At 45.0% G+C, this 19,412-nt stretch overlaps 2 non-coding genes across 2 annotated transcripts; both read left to right on the top strand.

The window, feature by feature from the left end:
* Nucleotides 1–1,217: 1,217 nt before the first annotated feature.
* TRNAV-UAC (transfer RNA valine (anticodon UAC)) lies at nt 1,218–1,290 on the top strand. Its single transcript has one exon. It is a non-coding gene; the product is annotated as a tRNA-Val (tRNA).
* Nucleotides 1,291–2,942: 1,652 nt separating this feature from the next.
* Nucleotides 2,943–3,015, top strand: TRNAA-AGC (transfer RNA alanine (anticodon AGC)). The gene has a single exon. It is a non-coding gene; the product is annotated as a tRNA-Ala (tRNA).
* Nucleotides 3,016–19,412: the final 16,397 nt, after the last annotated feature.

The raw sequence follows: 19,412 nt of genomic DNA, 5'->3' as shown, positions 1-19,412 counted from the left end.
GCATCTGCTTAACACGCAGAAGGTCCTGCGTTCAATCCACAGTAAAACCAATCTGTTCTTGGTGTTGAAATAATACTCAATTAAACTACAATATATGAAGTTCTTGGCTTTGTTGCTGAATGATGGGATGTTTTGCCTTCCATCCCCAACAGAGCTACGAATTTGTTTTTTTTTTCCCTGGCGGTCAAAACTCGTCTCTAATTGCCATTACTTTGCAGGCTTTCAAAGGTTTCATAGTTTAGTAGAAATCACGTCTGCTTTACATGCAGAAGGTCCTGGGTAAAATCCCCAGTGAAACCCATGTGTTCTTGGTGTTGAAATAATACGCTATCCAACTCCAATATATGAAGTTCTCGGCTTTGTTGCCGAATGACGGGATGTTTTGGCTTCCATCACAAACAGAACTACAAATTATTTTTTTTTTTCCCCTGGCGGTCAAAACTCGTCTCTAAATGCCATTACTTTGCAGGATTTCACAGGTTTCATAGTGGAGTGGTCATCACGTCTACTTCACACGCAGAAGGTCCTGGGTTCAATCCCCAGTAAAAACAAGCCGTTTTCGCTGTTGAAGTAATTTTCTATCAACCTGTAATATATGAAATTCTTGGTTTTATTGCCAACTGATAATATATTTTGGCTTCCCTCACCAAGAGAACTACGATTTTGGGTTTCTTTTTTATTGACCATTTTAGCAGAAAACATAATCCCATATTATAAAAATCCTGTTTGTTTCAAAATATATAGTTCCTTTAAATACAAAAGCAAACAACTAAACTATGTGGAAAAAAGTAACACATTCAATGTAAACTTCCTTTTAAGCAAAATCCCTTTGTAGGAATAAAACTGGTAAAATATGTAATAAAAATTGTAAATGTTTCATTAACCAAAAATACTTTCCTTCAGCAATAAAAAGGCCCCGTCAGTCACAATTCTGCTCTGCTAGCCAATACACAGTAACTTTCCATCAGGTTTCATAGAGTAGTGGTCATCACATCTGCATAACACGTAGAAGGTCCTGCGTTCAATCCCCAGTAAAACCAATCTGTTCTTGGTGTTGAAATAATACTCAATTAAACTACAATATATGAAGTTCTTGGCTTTGTTGCCGAATGATGGGATGTTTTGGCTTCCATCCCCAACAGAGCTACGAATTTGTTTTTTTTTTCCCTGGCGGTCAAAACTCGTCTCTAATTGCCATTACTTTGCAGGCTTTCAAAGGTTTCATAGTGTAGTGGTCATCACGTCTGCTTTACACGCAGAAGGTCCTGGGTTCAATCCCCAGTGAAACCCATGTGTTCTTGGTGTTGAAATAATCCCCTATCAACCTGCAGTATATAAAGTTCTTGGCTTTGTTGCTGAATAACGGGATGTTTTAGCTTCCATCACCAACAGAGCTACAAATTTGTTTTTTTTTCCCCTGGCGGTCAAAACTCGTCTCTAATTGCCATTACTTTGCAGGATTTCAAAGGTTTCATAGTGTAGTGGTCATCACACCTGCTTCACACGCAGAAGGTCCTGGGTTCAATCCCCAGTGAAACCAATCTGTTTTTGGTGTTGAAGTAATTTCCTATCGACTTGTAATATGTGAAATTCTTGATTTCGTTGCCAAATGACAATACATTTTGGCTTCCATCACAAAGAGAACTACGATTTTGGGTTTCTTTTTTATTAACCATTTTAGCAGAAAACATAATTCCATATTATAAAAATCCTATTTGTTTCAAAATATATAGTTTACATAAATACTAAAGCAAAAGACCAAACTATGTAGAAAAAAGTAACACATTCAATATAAACTTCAATTTAAGCAAAATCCTTTTGTAGGAATAAAACTGGTAAAATATGTAATAATATTTGTAAATGTTTCATTAACCAAAAATACTTTCCTTCAGCAATAAAAAGGCCCCGTCAGTCACAATTCTGCTCTGCTAGCGAATACACAGTAACTTATCATCAGGTTTCATAGTGTAGTGGTCATCACGTCTGCTTAACACGCAGAAGGTCCTGCGTTCAATCCCCAGTAAAACCAATCTGTTCTTGGTGTTGAAATAATACTCAGTTAATCTACGATATATGAAGTTCTTGGCTTTGTTGCCGAATAACGGGATGTTTTAGCTTCCATCACCAACAGAGCTACGAATTTGTTTTTTTTCCCTGGCGGTCAAAACTCGTCTCTAATTGCCATTACTTTGCAGGCTTTCAAAGGTTTCATAGTGTAGTGGAATTCACGTCTGCTTTACACGCAGAAGGTCCTGGGTTCAATCCCCAGTAAAACCCATGTTTTCTTGGTGTTGAAATAATCCCCTATCAACCTGCAGTATATAAAGTTCTTGGCTTTGTTGCTGAATAACGGGATGTTTTAGCTTCCATCACCAACAGAGCTACGAATTTGTTTTTTTTCCCCTGGCGGTCAAAACTCGTCTCTAGTTGCCATTATTTTGCAGGATTTCAAAGGTTTCATAGTGTAGTGGTCATCACGTCTGCTTCACACGCAGAAAGTCCTGGGTTCAATCCCCAGTGAAACCAATCTGTTTTTGGTGTTGAAGTAATTTCCTATCGACTTGTAATATGTGAAATTCTTGGTTTCGTTGCCAAATGACAATACATTTTGGCTTCCATCACAAAGAGAACTACGATTTTGGGTTTCTTTTTTATTGACCATTTTAGCAGAAAACATAATCCCATATTATAAAAATCCTATTTGTTTCAAAATATATAGTTCCCATAAATACAAAAGCAAAAGACCAAACTATGGAGAAAAAAGTAACACATTCAATATAAACTTCAATTTAAGCAAAATCCCTTTGTAGGAATAAAACTGGTAAAATATGTAATAATAATTGTAAATGTTTCATTAACAAAAAATACTTTCCTTTAGCAATAAAAAGGCCCCGTCAGTCACAATTCTTCTCTGCTAGCCAATACACAGTAACTTTTCGTCAGGTTTCATAGTGTAGTGGTCATCACGTCTGCTTAGCATGCAGAAAGTGCTGGGTTCAATCCCCAGTGAAACCAATCTGTTCTTAGTGTTGAAATATTACGCTATCCAACTACAATATATGAAGTTCTCGGCATTGTTGCCGAATGACGGTATGTTTTGGCTTCCATCACAAACAGAACTACAAATTATTTTATTTTTTTCCCCTGGCGGTCAAAACTCGTCTCTAAATGCCATTACTTTGCAGGATTTCACAGGTTTCATAGTGGAGTGGTCATCACGTCTACTTCACACGCAGAAGGTCCTGGGTTCAATCCCCAGTAGAGTTGAGCGCGGTTCGTGGTTCGTGGTTCTCCAGTTCTAGGCTCGAGTGATTTTGGGGCATGTTCTAGATCGAACTAGAACTCGAGCTTTTTGCAAAAGCTCGATAGTTCTAGAAACGTTCGAAAACGGTTCTAGCAGCAAAAAAACAGCTAAATCCTAGCTTGGTTTCTGCTGTAATAGTGTAAGTCACTCTGTGAATCACACTATTATGACATTTCAGGGTATAGTGTGCGTGAACAGCGCCTTCAGATCACTGCTGTTTGTATAATGGCGATCGCCATTTTTTTTTTTTTTCTTGTCTTCCTTCCCTAAGCGCGCGCGTCTTGTGGGGCGGGCCAGCATGTCAGCCAATCCCAGACACACACACAGCTAAGTGGACTTTGAGCCAGAGAAGCAACGGCATGTGTGATAGGATGTCCATGTCACATGTCCCTGCATTATAAAACCGGACATTTTTTTCCAGGACGGCATTATCTGCCTTCTGCGTCTTTGGTGTCAGACATCACTGTCGCAGCTCCGTCCTTCTGAGTCCTATAGCCGATACAGCTGTATGCGCTGCATACACAGCGTTAGACAGCATAGGGAGAGCACTTTATAGCAGTCCTTTTAAGGGCTCAAACCAGCAGGGTCAGAGTTAAGGTGACAGGTCCTGAAAACAGCGCCAGCGTCTGTGCAGCCAAGGTCAGGGATTTCCTCCCTGCATTTCACCATTAGGAGGGAATAGAAAGGCAGGCTTCCATTCCACTACCCAGAGCACCAAAATCCTGCCACTGTACCCTCTTGTCCTCTGCACACTCCAACTCATAACTAAGCCATTATACTAGCAAACACTCAGTGTACCTAGTGGCATCCTATCTGTGGCTATTGGACTTTGCTATAGTCCCACTAGTGCAAAGACATTTGCAGAGCGCGTCTGCCTGCATTGCACACTCCAACTTTTTTAAACTAAGCAATTTTACTAGCAAACACTCAGTGTACCTAGTGGCATCCTAAACGTGGCTATTGGACTTTGCTATAGTCCCACTAGTGCAAAGACATTTGCAGAGCACGTCTGCCTGCATTGCACACTCCAACTTTTTTAAACTAAGCCATTATACTAGCAAACACTCAGTGTACCTAGTGGCATCCTAAACGTGGCTATTGGACTTTGCTATAGTCCCACTAGTGCAAAGACATTTGCAGAGCACGTCTGCCTGCATTGCACACTCAAACTTTTTTAAACTAAGCAATTTTACTAGCAAACACTCAGTGTACCTAGTGGCATTCTAAACATGGCTATTGGACTTTGCTATAGTCCCACTAGTGCAAAGACATTTGCAGAGCACGTCTGCCTGCATTGCACACTCAAACTTTTTTAAACTAAGCAATTTTACTAGCAAACACTCAGTGTACCTAGTGGCATCCTAAACGTGGCTATTGGACTTTGCTATAGTCCCACTAGTGCAAAGACATTTGCAGAGCACGTCTGCCTGCATTGCACACTCAAACTTTTTTAAACTAAGCAATTTTACTAGCTAACACTCAGTGTACCTAGTGGCATCCTAAACGTGGCTATTGGACTTTGCTATAGTCCCACTAGTGCAAAGACATTTGCAGAGCACGTCTGCCTTCATTGCACACTCAAACTTTTTTAAACTCAGCCATTATACAAGCAAACACTCAGTGTACCTAGTGGCATCCTAAACGTGGCTATTGTACTTTTGTCTATTCACACTATTGTAAACATATTTGCAGCATGTCTGCCTGCATTGCACACTCAAACTTTTTTAAACTAAGCAATATTACTAGCAAACACTCAGTGTACCTAGTGGCATCCTAAACGTGGCTATTGGACTTTGCTATAGTCCCACTAGTGCAAAGACATTTGCAGAGCACGTCTGCCTGCATTGCACACTCAAACTTTTTTAAACTCAACCATTATACTAGCAAACACTCAGTGTACCTAGTGGCATCCTAAACGTGGCTATTGTACTTTTGTCTATTCACACTATTGTAAACATATTTGCAGCATGTCTGCCTGCATTGCACACTCTAACTTTTTTAAACTCAGCCATTATACTAGCAAACACTCAGTGTACCTAGTGGTATCCTAAACGTGGCTATTGTACTTTTGTCAATTCACAGTATTGGAACGTTATTTGCAGCACATCTGCCTGCATTGCACACTCAAACTTTTTTAAACTCAGCCATTATACTAGCAAACACTCAGTGTACCTAGTTGTATCCTAAACGTGGCTATTGTACTTTTGTCTATTCACAGTATTGGAACGTTATTTGCAGCACATCTGCCTGCATTGCACACTCAAACTTTTTTAAACTCAGCCATTATACTAGCAAACACTCAGTGTACCTAGTTGTATCCTAAATGTGGCTATTGTACTTTTGTCTATTCACAGTATTGGAACGTTATTTGCAGCACGTCTGCCTGCATTGCACACTCAAACTTTTTTAAACTCAGCCATTATACTAGCAAACACTCAGTGTACCTAGTTTTATCCTATTCGTGGCTATTGTACTTTTGTCTATTCACAGTATTGGAACGTTATTTGCAGCACGTCTGCCTGCATTGCACACTCAAACTTTTTTAAACTCAGCCATTATACTAGCAAACACTCAGTGTACCTAGTTGTATCCTAAACGTGGCTATTGTACTTTTGTCTATTCACAGTATTGGAACGATATTTGCAGCACGTCTGCCTGCATTGCTCACTCTAACTTTTTTAAACTCAGCCATTATACTAGCAAACACTCAGTGTACCTAGTTGTATCCTAAACGTGGCTATTGTACTTTTGTCAATTCACAGTATTGGAACGTTATTTGCAGCACATCTGCCTGCATTGCACACTTAAACTTTTTTAAACTCAGCCATTATACTAGCAAACACTCAGTGTACCTAGTTGTATCCTAAACGTGGCTATTGTACTTTTGTCTATTCACAGTATTGGAACGATATTTGCAGCACGTCTGCCTGCATTGCACACTCTAACTTTTTTAAACTCAGCCATTATACTAGCAAACACTCAGTGTACCTAGTTGTATCCTAAACGTGGCTATTGTACTTTTGTCAATTCACAGTATTGGAACGTTATTTGCAGCACATCTGCCTGCATTGCACACTCAAACTTTTTTAAACTCAGCCATTATACTAGCAAACACTCAGTGTACCTAGTTGTATCCTAAACGTGGCTATTGTACTTTTGTCTATTCACAGTATTGGAACGTTATTTGCAGCACATCTGCCTGCATTGCACACTCAAACTTTTTTAAACTCAGCCATTATACTAGCAAACACTCAGTGTACCTAGTTGTATCCTAAACGTGGCTATTGTACTTTTGTCTATTCACAGTATTGGAACGTTATTTGCAGCACGTCTGCCTGCATTGCACACTCAAACTTTTTTAAACTCAGCCATTATACTAGCAAACACTCAGTGTACCTAGTTGTATCCTAAACGTGGCTATTGTACTTTTGTCTATTCACAGTATTGGAACGATATTTGCAGCACGTCTGCCTGCATTGCACACTCTAACATTTTTAAACTCAGCCATTATACTAGCAAACACTCAGTGTACCTAGTTGTATCCTAAACGTGGCTATTGTACTTTTGTCAATTCACAGTATTGGAACGTTATTTGCAGCACATCTGCCTGCATTGCATACTTAAACTTTTTTAAACTCAGCCATTATACTAGCAAACACTCAGTGTACCTAGTTGTATCCTAAACGTGGCTATTGTACTTTTGTCTATTCACAGTATTGGAACGATATTTGCAGCACGTCTGCCTGCATTGCACACTCTAACTTTTTTAAACTCAGCCATTATACTAGCAAACACTCAGTGTACCTAGTTGTATCCTAAACGTGGCTATTGTACTTTTGTCAATTCACAGTATTGGAACGTTATTTTCAGCACATCTGCCTGCATTGCACACTCAAACTTTTTTAAACTCAGCCATTATACTAGCAAACACTCAGTGTATCTAGTTGTATCCTAAACGTGACCTATTGTACTTTTGTCAATTCACAGTATTGGAACGTTATTTGCAGCACATCTGCCTGCATTGCACACTCAAACTTTTTTAAACTCAGCCATTATACTAGCAAACACTCAGTGTACCTAGTTGTATCCTAAACGTGGCTATTGTACTTTTGTCTATTCACAGTATTGGAACGTTATTTGCAGCACGTCTGCCTGCATTGCACACTCAAACTTTTTTAAACTCAGCCATTATACTAGCAAACACTCAGTGTACCTAGTTGTATCCTAAACGTGGCTATTGTACTTTTGTCTATTCACAGTATTGGAACGATATTTGCAGCACGTCTGCCTGCATTGCACACTCTAACTTTTTTAAACTCAGCCATTATACTAGCAAACACTCAGTGTACCTAGTTGTATTCTAAACGTGGCTATTGTACTTTTGTCAATTCACAGTATTGGAACGGTATTTGCAGCACGTCTGCCTGCATTGCACACTCTAACTTTTTTAAACTCAGCCATTATACTAGCAAACACTCAGTGTACCTAGTTGTATCCTAAACGTGGCTATTGTACTTTTGTCAATTCACAGTATTGGAACGTTATTTGCAGCACATCTGCCTGCATTGCACACTCAAACTTTTTTAAACTCAGCCATTATACTAGCAAACACTCACTATACCTAGTTGTATCCTAAACGTGGCTATTGTACTTTTGTCAATTCACAGTATTGGAACGTTATTTGCAGCACATCTGCCTGCATTGCACACTCAAACTTTTTTAAACTCAGCCATTATACTAGCAAACACTCAGTGTACCTAGTTGTATCCTAAACGTGGCTATTGTACTTTTGTCTATTCACAGTATTGGAACGATATTTGCAGCACGTCTGCCTGCATTGCACACTCTAACTTTTTTAAACTCAGCCATTATACTAGCAAACACTCAGTGTACCTAGTTGTATCCTAAACGTGGCTATTGTACTTTTGTCAATTCACAGTATTGGAACGTTATTTGCAGCACATCTGCCTGCATTGCACACTCAAACTTTTTTAAACTCAGCCATTATACTAGCAAACACTCAGTGTACCTAGTTGTATCCTAAACGTGGCTATTGTACTTTTGTCTATTCACAGTATTGGAACGATATTTGCAGCACGTCTGCCTGCATTGCACACTCTAACTTTTTTAAACTCAGCCATTATACTAGCAAACACTCAGTGTACCTAGTTGTATCCTAAACGTGGCTATTGTACTTTTGTCAATTCACAGTATTGGAACGTTATTTGCAGCACATCTGCCTGCATTGCACACTCAAACTTTTTTAAACTCAGCCATTATACTAGCAAACACTCACTGTACCTAGTTGTATCCTAAACGTGGCTATTGTACTTTTGTCAATTCACAGTATTGGAACGATATTTGCAGCACGTCTGCCTGCATTGCACACTCTAACTTTTTTAAACTCAGCCATTATACTAGCAAACACTCAGTGTACCTAGTTGTATCCTAAACGTGGCTATTGTACTTTTGTCTATTCACACTACTGCAAATCTATGTGCAGCACCTCTGCATGACAACCTCCTGCTCTGTTTTTAATAAGCTATAATGATAGCACAAAATACTGCCATTTAGTGGCATCATAAAACTGGCTGTTGTATTCCATTAGTGCCCCACTTGTGACAAGCAATTTCTAGCACCTCTACATCACACCCTCATGCACATTTTGCTACGCTAATGTTATAGCAAACTCATGGAATTCATTGCTGCATTTCATAATTCGGAGGGATAGAATGTCAGGCTTCCTTTAGCTTTTCCTTCTGTTCATAGACAGCATCTCCAAGACAAATTTCCCCTCCACGTCTAAGTGTGGAGAGGCAGCGAGTGCGCAAGCGTGTGCCGATGTACCCCAGCTGCAGCCTAATTACAGTGTTTCGCGTAGTGAGTATGCTCAGCCTGACTGTGTTATTCCTGACGCTAAGTCTTCTTTTCGGGATACAGCGCATGCTCCCACACTAAGTGTGAAAAGCCTCTTTGCACAGGTGCTTGCATTCCGTGCCGGGTCTAAGTCCTGTTTTGTGCCTAGACACCATGCTAAAGCTGATAGTCTTTTTTCAGAGACTGCATTTCATGCTACTGAGCATGCTCAGGCACTTCCTGCATCAGAGACTAGGTCCGGTAATGAACTCTTTGGCCCTGGCACTGATGTGGGGGTCCCATATAGACCACAGGGCATCAGGTGTCCTCCCAAATGGCTTGCAGAGGCCCACACCTATGACTTGTCACCGCATTATTGATGGTCAGACGATGACTGGTGAGGTGTTTGGGTCATGGCAGCCATGAGGTCATCATTGAAGTTGCGTTTCCAAATAGGACGCTAGTTATGCCACTCATGACGTGTCACTCTACTTTTGTCTCCAGGAGGTGCATTGTGGTTCACCCTGGTTTGGGGCGGACCCAGGTTATAAAAGGGGCTGGAGCCAACAAGGAGGTGCGCAGTCTTCTATTATGCTCCGAAAGAGCACACCTCCATGTGTTGAACCCATTGCGGCTTTAGGCCAGAGGTAGGCAGGGATAGGGTGGTGGATGCAGGCCACCACCACAGTTGGTAACGCAGAACGGTTAAGACCAGCTCCTGTCCTAACAGTCCTGCTTGTGCAGCCCAGTGGCATTAACAGGCCTGCTGCTGCTGATGCACCTGCTGTCCACAGGTGTGGCCCCTACGCACACGGTCAGCGTACTCAATGGCCCCTGTGTTGTTAACAGGGAGTTCCTGGGCTGGGTGGGCATGTGGACCCTGTGACGCTAACAGGGCTCCCAGTCTCCAGATCCGAATGGCGTCTAACTCGGTTCAGGCTACTATTAGTTTCATAGCCACACAGCTCTGTATCCTCCACCAAAACTTCAAGTTGCCAACCTCTCCTTTTCCAACTGGGAGCACGGTGGACACTGACTGCTGATGGGGATATATACCTTTGTCTTTCTTTTCTTATTAATTTTCGTTATATAGCGGTCACAGATTATATACCACTTTATCCAAATCTGCCAGTCCCACTGTAACAGATGTTGTTTCTTCAGCAAATGTTACAGTTGCTTAACCACCAAATCCACGGACCAAAACTTTTTTCCCCTTTCCAACACACCTGTTCCCCTTTCCAACAGCATCTGTCCTTTTTCAACTCATTTTGGGATATGACCAAAAGTGCAACTGTGCAGGGACACCGTACTCAACGCCATCTCAGCACAGCAGCCATCCCTCGGTCCCTCCGATGTGGACAAGTAAAAGACCATTTCCTCCTATCCATGACAAAGCGTTGAGATTCACTCTGTGCAGCACTGGTGTTTAGTGGAAAAGTAGATCTAAGATTGCGTACCACATTCTGCAGATACTCCTGTATACGTGCGTCTATTTCTATGGCAGGAATTAGTTCGCCAAATTTTGTCTTGTACCGGGGATCTAACAGTGTGGCAACCCAGTATTCAGGATTACTTCAAATTCATACAATCCGAGGGTTATGTAGGTAGTGCAGCAAGAAGGCGCTCATGTGTCTTGTGCATCCAGGAGGACCAAGTCCTTGGTGTGTTGGTGGCAGAGAGGTGAGAATCGTGCATCCTTCCTCTGCCCTCTACCCACAACCTCGCACAACCGAAATGTGAGCAAGCTCTCACTCATCTGCTGAGTCTTCCATGCCCATCGCCAGTTCGTCCTCCATTTCTTCATGGGCTCCTGCACTTTCATCAACACTTTTTGCTGATACTATGCGCCCTTGTTAATCCCTCTCCCTCACCATGACTGCCGCCTAGGTGCCGCTGACCATCTGGACCTCGTAGATCTTGTTATCCCTTCCGCATATGACTCCTCCTGTACTTCCTCCCCTTCCTCTTGTCCCAACACCTGACTCCGAATAATAATTACAGTGTGCTCCATCATGTAGATGACCAGAATTGTCACGCTGAGAATGACATTGCCAGTGCTAAACATCTTCGTCGACATTTGTGAACTGTGTAGCAGGGTGCATAGGTCCTTGATCTGACACCACTCCAGCAGCGTGATCTGCACCACCTCTTGATCAAGTTATCCCAGGCTATATGTCATACCGTATTTCAGCAGGGCTCTGCGGTGCTGCCACACACGCTGCAACATGTGCAGATTCAAATTCCTGCGTGTGGGCACATCGCAATTCAGGCGTTTAACCACCAGACCTAAAGACTTCTGTAGCGACGAAAGTTGTTGAGCTGCTGTGTACGCACGATGGAAGTGAGCAGATAGCGAGCGTGCACGCTGCACAAGGCCATGTAGGCCGTGATGGTGTTTTAAAAATTGCTGGAGAATTAGGTTCAACACGTGAGCCATACAAGGCACGTGTGTCACATTGCCCTGACGATGGCCCGCAGCCAGGTTTGCATCATTGCCGCACACGGCTGTTAAGTCACCAACAGAGTCCGCTCCGTCAATTTGTACTACGGTCGCCAGGTTACAACGTGTTCCTTTCATGAATAGTGCTGATGATGGGAGAGGAGTCGATGCCAGCGGCGCAGGTGGACGCAGGTTATGCTCACCCACTGGGCTGCATTACCTTGACAGATGCAGAATCTCTGGCTGAATGTAGCTGGTGGGTATCTCACAGATGAAATACCATCATTCAGCTACAACCAATGGGAAGACACCACACCCTTTTTTATGCCCATCCTGTCTGCAGACCACTGCCAGACATAGCTATGAACCTCTGGTTAATTTTACCCCCAGTTCAGTTTTATGATTTTGTGTGCTTGTTACCTGACTACTTTTCCTGCTTGCTGTTTATGTACCTTGTTGGCCGATCCGCATTTCACCTCTGCTTGTTTTCTGATTAAGTCCTGGCCGTCCCATTCTGTTCCTGTTCCTCAATTAATGTTTTGACCCTGCCTGACTCCTATTCTCTGGAATAGCGGTGTGACTCACATTTCCCATACATTTCAAAGTAAAACTTTGACCGCCTGATGGCATTGAGCTCTGCTGCCAGCATAGTAAGGAGGTGTGTGGTAGTCCTTGTGCGCAGTTGCTTGGAAGGGTGGCCTGACCACACAGGGTTTGCGCCAAGGTGGAGGACTCACACGAGGTTGAAGAGGCAGAAGCAGTGTATTAACTTCTACATACAGAACAAGGATTGAAACAACTCGTGGGGACGGCAAGACTTGTACAGCAGACCCTTCTCCATCTCTCACCATAGTTTGCCAGTGCCCAGTCAGCGACATGTAACCCTATCCATGCTTACTGGTCCAAGTATCGGTGGTGAAATGCACCTGTTCACACACAGAGTTTCTCAAGGAAGCGGTGATGTTGTGTGCGACATGCTGGTGTAGCGCAGGCACACCTTTCTTAGAGAAGTAGTGGCGACTGGGCATTTGGTACTGGGGCACAGTGACAGACATAAGGTCTCTAAAATCCTGTGTGTCCACCATGCGGAAAGGCAGCATTTCCGTAGCCAAGAGCTTACAGAGGGATAAAGTAAACCTCTTAGCTTTGTCATGGGTCGCAGGAAATGGCCTTTTATTTGTCCACATCTGAGGGACAGAGATCTGGCTGCTGTCTGTAGACGGTGTTGAGTAGGGTGTCCCTTGAAAAATGCAGGTTTGTGAGGAAAGTGCAGGCGGAGACATGATGTTGCCTTCATCTTGCCTTCAGATTTGTTCATCTTGTATCATTTTTAAAAAACACAGCAAGCAAGGGTTACTCCAAGCGGAGCCTCCCTTTTTTCCAAAAATTGTGCCCCACACACACCCACCCATTCAGTGGCAGCACTTGTGACCTAGTTGCAAACAGGATGTTTTGATTTGCATCAAGCACATTCCAAATCCACAAGCATTTACTCTCCCCAGGATGACACAGGGGTAGTAAATTCCTTGTGGATCCATGACTTGTTCATTTTGATGAACGTCAGTCTGTCCACATTGTCACTGGACAGACGCGTGCGCTTATCTGTCAGCACACACCCAGCAGCACTGAAGACATGTTCAGAGACAACGCTGGCAGCTGGACACGACAAAATCTTCAAGGCGTAACTGAAGAGCTCTGGACATTTTTCTAGATTTGAAGCCCAAAAGGAGCAAGGCTCCATTTGAAAAGTCATTGCATCGATGTTCATTTGGAGATACTCCTGTATCATCCTCTCCATCCGTTGACTATGTGTCAGACTTGTTGTCTCTGGTGGCCTTGCAAAGGAGGGTCTAAAAAAATTATTAAAAGATTCCATAAAATTGCTGTTACCAGCAACAGATCCGGTCCTACTGGTACGGGTAGGCTGTTGAAGATGACGAGGCCGTCCCATGTTTGTCAAGTTACAACTGGAAGAATCATGCCCTTCACCTGCACGGTTGTTTGGTGGAAAAGCCGAGCTAAGATCGAGTAACAGCTTCTGCTGATACTCCTGCATACGTGCGTCCCTTTCTATGGGTGGAATTATGTCACAAAATTTGGACTTGTACCGGGGATCTAATAGTGTGGCAAGCTAGTAGTCATCATCACTTCTAATTTTGACAATACGAGGGTCATGTTGGAGGTAGTGCAACAAGAAGGCACTCATGTGTCTTGCGCAGCCATGCGGACCAAGTCCACGCTGTGTTTGTGGCATAGAGGTGCTAACCGTTCTTTCTTCCTCTGACATCTCCACCCAACCTCTTTCAACCGAAATTTGACCAAGCTCCCCCACATCTGCTGAGTCTTCCATGTCCATGGACAGTTCCTCCTCCATATCTTCATGTCCTCCTGCACCTTCCTCAACATCTCGCCTGCTACCATGCGCCCTTGTTGATCCCTGTCCCCCATGGTCCCATGCCTGCCGCGTTGGTGATGATGAACGTCTGGACCTTGGTGATGTTGTTGTGTCTTGCGCATATGAATCCTCCTGTAGTTCCTCCCCTTCCTGTTGTCCCACCCCCTGACTCCGAATAGTGTTTAGCGTGTGCTCCAGCATGTAAATGACTGGAATCGTCATGATGATAATGGCATTGTCAGCGCTAAACATATTCGTCGCCATGTCGAAACTGTGCAGAAGGGTGCATAGGTCCTTGATCTGAGATCACTCCATCAGGGTGATCTGCCCCACCTCTGCATCTCGTTGGCCCAGGCTATACGTCATGACGTATTGCACCATGGCTCTGCGGTGCTGCCACAGTCGCTGTAACATGTGGAGAGTTGAATTCCAGCGTGTCGCCACATCGCATTTCAGGCGATGAACCGGCAGGCCGAAAGACTTCTGGAGCGATGCAAGTCCCTCAGCTGCGGCGCTTGAACGGCGGAAGTGAGCAGACAGTTTTCGTGCCCTGTTCAGAAGGCCATCTAGGCCGGGATAGTGTGTTAAAAATTGCTGGACGACAAGGTTCAACACGTGAGCCATACAAGGTACGTGTGTCACCTTGCCCAGGCGAAGGGCCGCACCCAGGTTTGCAGCATTGTCGCACACGGCCTTACCAGGCTGCAGGTTGAGTGGAGACAACCATTTATTAAACTCGGACCGCAGAGCTGACCACAACTCCTCAGCTGTGTGACTCTTATTCCCAAGACATGTCAAGCTAAAGACCGCCTGATGCCGTTGCGCTCTGCTGCCAGCATAGTAATGAGGGTTGCGTGATTCCTTCTGCGCAGTGAGAACGCTGGTGGCCTGACCAGGCAGGCTTGGGGCGGAGGTGGAGGACCCAGATGAGGTGGAGGATGCAGAAGCAGTGGCGGAACTTGGACAGACAGAGGATTGACACACAAGTCGTGGGGACGGCAAGACTTGTGCAGCAGACCCTTCACCATCTATCACCATAGTTACCCAGTGGCCAGTCAGCGACATGTAACGTCCCTGTCCATGCTTACTGGTCCAAGTATCGGTGGTGAAATGCACCCGTTCACACACCCAGTTTCTCAAGGAAGCGGTGATGTTGTGTGTGACATGCTGGTGTAGCGCGGGCACACCTTTCTTAGAGAAGTAGTGGCGACTAGGCATCTGGTACTGGGGCACAGCGACAGACATAAGGTCTCTAAAATCCTGTGTGTCCACTAGGCGGAAAGGCAGCATTTCGGTAGCCAACAGCTTACAGAGGGATAGAGTCAACCTCTTAGCTTTGTCATGGGTCGCAGGAAGTGGCCTTTTATTTGACCACATCTGAGGGACAGAGATCTGGCTGCTGTGTGTAGACGGTGTTGAGTAGGGTGTCCCTTGAAAAATGCAGGTTTGTGAGGAAATTGCAGGCGGAGACATGATGTTGCCTTCATCCAACGTTGGTGCTATCGATGTTTGAGAGAGCTGTACACAATCACTTGTTTCCCCTTCCAAACCAACTGACGACCTACCAAGCAAACTGCCTGTTGCGGTTACAGTGGTGGAAGTTGTGGGTGGAAAAACAGGTGTGACAGCTGTCCCCACAGTCCTAGAAGATGACGAGCGCGCGGATGCACTGGAAGGGGCAGGCGGTGGATGGTTGGCTCCGCTAGGCCGCATTGCAGCACGGTGAGCTTCCCACCAGGCCATATGATATTTATTCATGTGACGATTCATGGAAGAAGTTGTCAAACTGCTGAGGTTTTGACCTCTAGTAAGATAACCATGCCAAATGTTACAGATCACATAATTTGGGCGATCTTTTTTTATGTCAAAAAAGGACCAGGCTAGGCAAGGCTTAGAGGCCATGCGACCTGTTGATCCACCCCGAATAATGCTCAGAGGCAGAGTGGTGGCTGAGGATGCAGTTGTAGACGTGCTACCAGTGCTCCGACTGTGTCCAGGAAGGCGCAAGGTTACTTCGACGTCGGTTGCATCCTCCTCCACCGCCTCTGTTGACCTCCTCGAGTGTCTGACTGTGGGTTGACAGTAGGTGGGATCTAGGACTTCATCATCAATTGTTGTGTTTGCACTCCCCTCCCCCTCAGACCGAGCCTCTTCTTGCCCTGACCGAATATTTAAGTTGTCATCCCAATCGGGTATCTGAGTCTCATCTTCATCAGTATGTTCCTCATTGTCTATAACCACAGTTGTTGGAAAGGCAGCATTTTGTTAGCCAACAGTTTGCAGATGATGAAAGTCAACCTCCAAGCCATGTCATGCCCTTCTAAAAGCATGTAAAACACAGCGAGGGGACTCCAACCACAGTCTCCCTCGTTTCCACTAACTGGGCCACACACACCCCACTTGACTGACATCAATTGAGCCCCCTTTTGAAAAAGAAAAAGATTTTTTGCATGAAGCACTCTCAAAAATACACGTGCCTTTCCCGTCCCCTGGCTGACCCAGGGGAAGAAAAGTCCTCTGAGAGCCATGACTTGTTCATCTTGGTTCTTTTACAAACACAGCGAGGGGACTCCAACCACAGTCTCCCTCGTTGCCACTAACTGGGCCACACACACCCCACTTGACTGGCATCGGTTGACCCCCCCTTTTGAAAAAGAAAAAGATGCTTTGCATGAAGCACTCTCAAAAATACGCGTGCCTTTCCCGTCCCCTGGCTGACCCAGGGGAAGAAAAGTCCTCTGAGAGCCATGATTTGTTCATTTTGGGTCTTTTAGAAACACAGCGAGGGGACTCCAACCACAGTCTCCCTCGTTTCCACTAACTGGGCCACACACACCCCACTTGACTGACATCAGTTGAGCCCCCTTTTGAAAAAGAAAAAGATGCTTTGCATGAAGCACTCTCAAAAATACACGTGCCTTTCCCGTCCCATGGCTGACCCAGGGGAAGAAAAGTCCTCTGAGAGCCATGACTTGTTCTTCTTGGTTCTTTTAGAAACACAGCGAGGGGACTCCAACCACAGTCTCCCTCGTTTCCACTAACTGGGCCACACACACCCCACTTGACTGGCATCGGTTGACCCCCCCTTTTGAAAAAGAAAAAGATGCTTTGCATGAAGCACTCTCAAAAATACGCGTGCCTTTCCCGTCCCCTGGCTGACCCAGGGGAAGAAAAGTCCTCTGAGAGCCATGATTTGTTCATTTTGGGTCTTTTAGAAACACAGCGAGGGGACTCCAACCACAGTCTCCCTCGTTTCCACTAACTGGGCCACACACACCCCACTTGACTGACATCAGTTGAGCCCCCTTTTGAAAAAGAAAAAGATGCTTTGCATGAAGCACTCTCAAAAATACACGTGCCTTTCCCGTCCCCTGGCTGACCCAGGGGAAGAAAAGTCCTCTGAGAGCCATGACTTGTTCATCTTGGTTCTGTTAGAAACACAGCGAGGGGACTCCAACCACAGTCTCCCTCGTTTCCACTAACTGGGCCACACACACCCCACTTGACTGACATCAGTTGAGCCCCCTTTTGAAAAAGAAAAAGATGCTTTGCATGAAGCACTCTCAAAAATACACGTGCCTTTCCCGTCCCCTGGCTGACCCAGGGGAAGAAAAGTCCTCTGAGAGCCATGACTTGTTCATCTTGGTTCTTTTAGAAACACAGCGAGGGGACTCCAACCACAGTCTCCCTCGTTGCCACTAACTGGGCCACACACACCCCACTTGACTGGCATCGGTTGACCCCCCCTTTTGAAAAAGAAAAAGATGCTTTGCATGAAGCACTCTCAAAAATACACGTGCCTTTCCCGTCCCCTGGCTGACCCAGGGGAAGAAAAGTCCTCTGAGAGCCATGATTTGTTCATTTTGGGTCTTTTAGAAACACAGCGAGGGGACTCCAACCACAGTCTCCCTCGTTTCCACTAACTGGGCCACACACACCCCACTTGACTGACATCAGTTGAGCCCCCTTTTGAAAAAGAAAAAGATGCTTTGCATGAAGCACTCTCAAAAATACACGTGCCTTTCCCGTCCCCTGGCTGACCCAGGGGAAGAAAAGTCCTCTGAGAGCCATGACTTGTTCATCTTGGTTCTTTTAGAAACACAGCGAGGGGACTCCAACCACAGTCTCCCTCGTTGCCACTAACTGGGCCACACACACCCCACTTGACTGGCATCGGTTGACCCCCCCTTTTGAAAAAGAAAAAGATGCTTTGCATGAAGCACTCTCAAAAATACACGTGCCTTTCCCGTCCCCTGGCTGACCCAGGGGAAGAAAAGTCCTCTGAGAGCCATGACTTGTTCATCTTGGTTCTTTTAGAAACACAGCGAGGGGACTCCAACCACAGTCTCCCTCGTTGCCACTAACTGGGCCACACACACCCCACTTGACTGGCATCGGTTGACCCCCCCTTTTGAAAAAGAAAAAGATGCTTTGCATGAAGCACTCTCAAAAATACACGTGCCTTTCCCGTCCCCTGGCTGACCCAGGGGAAGAAAAGTCCTCTGAGAGCCATGATTTGTTCATTTTGGGTCTTTTAGAAACACAGCGAGGGGACTCCAACCACAGTCTCCCTCGTTTCCACTAACTGGGCCACATACACCCCACTTGACTGACATCAGTTGAGCCCCCTTTTGAAAAAGAAAAAGATGCTTTGCATGAAGCACTCTCAAAAATACATGTGCCTTTCCCGTCCCCTGGCTGACCCAGGGAAAGAAAAGTCCTCTGAGAGCCATGACTTGTTCATCTTGGTTCTTTTAGAAACACAGCGAGGGGACTCCAACCACAGTCTCCCTCGTTGCCACTAACTGGGCCACACACACCCCACTTGACTGGCATCGGTTGACCCCCCTTTTGAAAAAGAAAAAGATGCTTTGCATGAAGCACTCTCAAAAATACGCGTGCCTTTCCCGTCCCCTGGCTGACCCAGGGGAAGAAAAGTCCTCTGAGAGCCATGACTTGTTCATCTTGGTTCTTTTAGAAACACAGCGAGGGGACTCCAACCACAGTCTCCCTCATTGCCACTAACTGGGCCACACACACCCCACTTGACTGGCATCGGTTGACCCCCCCTTTTGAAAAAGAAAAAGATGCTTTGCATGAAGCACTCTCAAAAATACACGTGCCTTTCCCGTCCCCTGGCTGACCCAGGGGAAGAAAAGTCCTCTGATAGCCATGATTTGTTCATTTTGGGTCTTTTAGAAACACAGCGAGGGGACTCCAACCACAGTCTCCCTCGTTTCCACTAACTGGGCCACACACACCCCACTTGACTGACATCAGTTGAGCCCCCTTTTGAAAAAGAAAAAGATGCTTTGCATGAAGCACTCTCAAAAATACACGTGCCTTTCCCGTCCCCTGGCTGACCCAGGGGAAGAAAAGTCCTCTGAGAGCCATGTCCACATTGTCAGTGGACAGAC

The sequence above is a fragment of the Anomaloglossus baeobatrachus genome, chromosome 2, assembly GCF_048569485.1.
Source record: "Anomaloglossus baeobatrachus isolate aAnoBae1 chromosome 2, aAnoBae1.hap1, whole genome shotgun sequence".
In the NCBI taxonomy this organism is placed as follows: domain Eukaryota; kingdom Metazoa; phylum Chordata; class Amphibia; order Anura; family Aromobatidae; genus Anomaloglossus; species Anomaloglossus baeobatrachus.
This window is presented reverse-complemented; position numbering and strand designations above follow the sequence as displayed.